This window comes from Triticum urartu, chromosome 6 (genome assembly GCF_003073215.2).
Source record: "Triticum urartu cultivar G1812 chromosome 6, Tu2.1, whole genome shotgun sequence".
NCBI lineage: Eukaryota > Viridiplantae > Streptophyta > Magnoliopsida > Poales > Poaceae > Triticum > Triticum urartu.
In genome coordinates, this window is record NC_053027.1 from 108,953,944 (window position 1) to 108,959,495 (window position 5,552).

The window sequence follows — 5,552 nt, forward strand, 5'->3', positions numbered from 1 at the left end:
TTGCAAACCAATTCATATTTTTTTGCATTGTAGCTACTGTAGTATAACTTTTCCATGGCTTAATCCACTGATATAAATCGATAGTTTCATCAAAACAAGCAAACTATGCATCAAAAACAGAATCTGTCTAAAACAGAATAGTCTGTAATAATCTGAAAATTCACCATACTTATGATACTTGAAAAATTCTTCCAAAATTATAAAAAATAGACAATTTACATAGAAAGACAGTGCAAAAAGAAACAGAACCATTTGACGTTCCAGTAAAAAAATGTAAAATCGCGCACTACAGCTAAAGTTTCTGTCCTGCACCGTACAAACCAACAAGCATCTAAAAGATCCTAAAGGAAAACCTTGGCACATTATTTTTATAATACGATGGAATTGTACAAGGGGATAATTATTTTTTTTGAAAAGTTTCTGTAATCAAGATTCATAAAGTTTCCGTGATCATGAACAAAGTTCAAGGCTAGCTCCCACTTCAACAATGCTTGTCTCTCTCACTTTCACTTTCCTTTTTGAAAAAGTTTTGGGTTCCCCTATTTATTTTTGTTGTTTTTAAACCATATCAAAACACTCAACATAAATAAATTACTCTCTAAAACTTCCGGGTTGTCTCCCTGGCAGCGCTTTCTTTAAAGCCATTAAGCTAGGAATATAGCGCTCAAGTAAAGGATCCACCCGGATCCCAAGGTATATCAAAGCCAATTTTAATTAACAATGATTTATAATTTAGTAGTGAGCACAAAGTAACATATATCATGCAACAACAAAGTCTAACTCTCTTCCTATGCATCGGCATGTCATAAAAGAACAATTCATGCACGCAAAGTAAAGGCCAATGCATAGTATAAACAGTTTCTTGCAATTTTATCGTGTTGGAAACATAGAGAGGTGGAGAAGTAGTTCCTGTCTCATAATAATTGCAAGTAGGAGCAGCAAGCACAAGCATGTTATATTCATCAAAATCATCATGTGTAATAGTAAAACGCAACCCATCAATATAATCCTTAATAAGTGCAAACTTCTCCAATAAATTGTAGTTGGGAGAATTCAAAAAGATAATAGGACTATCATGCGTGGGTGCAATAGCAACAATTTCATGTTTAACATAAGGAACTATAGCAAGTTCATCTCCATGAGCATAATTTATATTGGCATCTTGGTCACAAGCATAGCAAGCATCATCAAAAAGGGATATTTCAAGAGAATCAACGGGATCATAACAATCATCATAGCATTCATCCTTTGGTAAGCACGAAGAGAAATTAAACAATGTATGAGTTGAAGAGTTACTATCATTAGAAGGTGGGCATGGGTGATCAATCCGCTCTTCCTCCTTTTGTTCTTCGCTCTCCTCCTCATCTTTTTCATCCAATGAGCTCATAGTTTCATCAATTTCTTCTTCCATAGATTCCTGCAAAATATTAGTCTCTTCTGGGACAGCGGAGACTTTCTCAATAAACGCATCAATGTCGGAATTGTATTCATAATTCTCTTAACAATATTTAAGGATAGCTAAATTTTCAGGTCTGTAGACAACGTCATAAAGATTTTCATATTCTTTGAACATAGATTCAATTTCATAAGCACCCATAAAAGCAACAAATTCTTCTATTTGTTCCACATCATAGTAGTCATATATACCTCTATCATAAGAAGCCAAGGTTTCATTATAATTAAATTTGCATGAAAAGGGAAGGTGTGGAGACTTCATCCTAGAGAAACAAGTATAATCATATCTCAAGCATAGTTGCCTAGCATACCACTCCGGCATATAAATTTGATCCCATAATAGTTTCCCTTTTTGAGTCAAGTGATAATACCTAAAGTATTCACGTTGATCCAATGTGTCTCCCATTACCAAATTGAATGGGGTTTTCTCTGGATTATCAAAGTCATACATAATATCTATCACATAACGAGCATCGAGGGTTTTAGGAGGTTCCTCATCTCCATAAGCAGCAAGTACACCTAATTTTTTTGGTATTTCGTGTTCCATATCCATAACTAAAGATAAAGAACAACTAATAACAACAAAAATAAATTACTTAGTGATAAAACAAACAAGCACACACGAGAATATTCACCCCACGCTATGACTCCCCGGCAACGGCGCCAGAAAAAGGTCTTGATAACCCACAAGTATAGGGGATCGCAACAGTTTTCGATAAGAGTGTCGAACCCAATGAGGAGCTAAAGGAAGAAAAAATATTCCCTCAAGTTCTATCGACCATCGATACAACTCTATGCACGCTTGATGTTCGCTTTATCTAGAACAAGTATGAAACTATAAGTACTTTGTAGGTGTTGTTGGATAGGTTTGCAAGATAATAAAGAGCATGTAAATAAAAAGTAGGGGCTGTTTAGATAAAGACACAACTAAATTAGTTTTAGTAGAGAGCTTTTTGTTACGAGAAAGTTATTTGTCCCTAGGCAATCGATAACTAGACCGGTAATCATTATTGCAATTTTATTTGAGGGAGAGGCATAAGCTAACATACTTTATCTACTTGGATCATATGCACTTATGATTGGAACTCTAGCAAGCATCCGCAACTACTAAAGATCATTAAGGTAAAACCCAACCATAGCATTAAAGTATCAAGTCCTCTTTATCCCATACGTAAACAACCTACTTACTCGGGTCTGTGCTTCTGTCACTCAAGCCACCCACCATAAGAAAATCATGAACATATTGCAAACCCTACAGCGTGAATCCCTCACGCTTGCACGACACGGAGAGCACCATAGGACAGCACCAATAATAAAACATGCAACTCAAACCAATAACGATCATCAAATAACCCATAGGACAAAACGGATCTACTCAAACATCATAAGATAGCCATACATCATCGGGAAATAATATATAGCGTTGATCACCATGTTTAAGTAGAGATTACAACGGGCAAAAGAGGGGTTACACTGCTGCATAGAGGGGGAAGAGTTGGTGATGATGGCAGTGAAGTTGTTGGTGAAGATTGCGGTGATGATGATGGCCCCCGGTGGCACTCCGGTGCCACCGGAAGCGAGGGGGAGAGATCCCCCCTCCTTCTTCTTCCTTGACCTCCTCCCTAGATGGGAGAAGGTTTCCCCTCTGGTCCTTAGCCTCCATGGCGTGGGAGGGGCGAGAGCCCCTCCGAGATTGGATCTGTCTCTCTGTCTCTCTCTGTTTCTGCGTTCTCAGATTCTTCCTGTTCACCGTTTCTTATATTCCCGGAGATCCGTAACTCTGATTGGGCTGAAATTTTAACACAATCTCTATCCGAATATTAGCTTTGTTGCGGAGAAATAAGGGCATCAACGGCCTTATGGGGTGGCCACGAGGGTCAGGGGCGCCCTCCTGCCTCGTGGCCCCCTCGGGCATCGTCTCGCGTGGATTTTTCTTCCCAAAAATCACATATATTCCAAAAAAAATCTCCGCCAGTTTTTATCCCGTTTGGACTCCGTTTGGTATGGATTTACTGCGAAACAAAAAACATGTAACAAACATGAACTGGCACTGGGCACTGGATCAATATGTTAGTCCCAAAAATATTATAAAAAGTTGCCAAAAGTATATGAAAGTTGTATAATATTGGCATGGTACAATCAAAAATTATAGATACGACGGAGACGTAGCAGCCACCGGCGAGCTCTCTCTGGCCACCCGGCTACCGCACCGTGCCGATCTCCAGTGAGGACGTTGAGCGGCCACGGCGGCGCGCGAGCCTGCTCTTGTTCCCTTCCTATCTTTCTCCATCTCTATCCCGCACGGCCTTCTCTCTGGTCGACCGGCCACCACGCCGTGCTCCTGCCGACGGCGGCGACGGCCACCGCGCCGAGCGAGCAATCTTCTCTTTCCCTTCCCTCCTTTTCTCACCCATCCACCACCGCCTCCTTCGTGCAGAGAGAGAGACACGAGAGGTCCTGCGCCATCAGATGCAGCACCCCCGCTGACCCCTTTGCCAACAAGCACGAGCACCATGAGGGTGAACGTGCCACCGTCAAATGGCTTGGTGGTGGTGCTCTTTGCCTCGTGTGGGGTTGGTTCTTCTTCCGGACGGCTCGGCTTGCTGATGGTCGTCTGGATCGAGAGGAATGGCACGGCCTTGTGGCAATGCTCTTTGCCAACGAGGCTCGAGGCCCTACTCCGGTGAACTTTTGGGCTTTTTTGCTTTTCTCTGCCCTGCTAGGGTTCTTTGGGGAGGGATCTTTTTTTCTTTCTCTGTTTATACTTTGCACCGAAAATCATAACCTAGCATGGCCTGATACCATTGATAGATTCTATGGATCGGTGTAGGCTAGTGATTCCGGTGAACCTACCTTCTCCTTTGGCTGACGAGCTCGAGCTAGAGGCCATCATGGTGCACACGGTGATGGCGGAGTGTGGGCGAGGTAGTGGCGGTGGAACTTCCCGTCGGCCTAGCGTAACCCTAGATTGGATTGGTGTGTTGTGGTGCATGGTCAACTTCGTGATGCGTGCCCCGGCACCCCACCTCTTTATATTGCGCTGGCGACAGGGGCCCACCAACCATGGTTTGGTTGGGCGCCCCCGATCTGGCCGCGATGCAAGGGCCCGTTCGACCAGTTGGGCTTGAACGGAGAGAGATCAACCTAACACATTGTGCCATGGTCGATTATATGCTGGCAATCACGACTGTGATCTAAACTATCGTATCATTTGCCTGATGCGCTACCACCTCGGCTCGCTAGTACCTGCATCCACGCCGCCCCACAGTCTGATCTCTCCATTGTCATCACCTACCCACTCAAATACAACTACCTAGTGTTAGCCATCATGGTGTTGTACATCGCAGCTGAATAAAAACCCGTGACGGTCAGTGATCTTGCCGAAGGCCCAAATATTATGTTCACATTTCTCGTTATTTCAGTTTCAGGTTTGTATTGTACATAGAGAAACAAGTTAGGGCAAAAAAATAGCACTATACATCAATTTAGTACAAGAGAACAATATGGTACATTAACAACCGAGGATTTTTTTTAGTGTGTACACCATGACAACGAAGGTAGACAGATAGCATACACATAGTTGTCACATAATTCCTATCCTGATAGTGATAAAATTGGTAAAGTCTAAACAGTTCCACGTGGATTACTGAAACCTTTTTATGTGCATTTTGTAGAGAACTACAACTGAATCAACTACAGATTCGATGTCAACAGGAAAAAGAAATTAGGAAGAAAGGATTGTCAATGTACTTTGGATAAGTCAGCCAGCGAACCATATTTGTCCAAAAAAAGAATGGGCAGAAATGTAACAGGACCTAGCAAAATATTGAGGTTACTTGGGTATAAAAAGACTGGGTCATAAATTTTGACTGTGACCTATCTCAGGAGCATTCTGACAAGTTATACCACCACGTACGGATTCTAATAAAACTATTTAACTTGTTAAAATTGCAAAAATCATATTATGTTAACTTTGTACACTTCGCAGAAAATCATTTCCTTTAAGGAAACACACTTGGTATATCCAGAAGAATGCCTACATCTTATTTTTCTCAATTGTTATTTGTTTTGGTGCATTATGTTTGAATTTTCTTGCT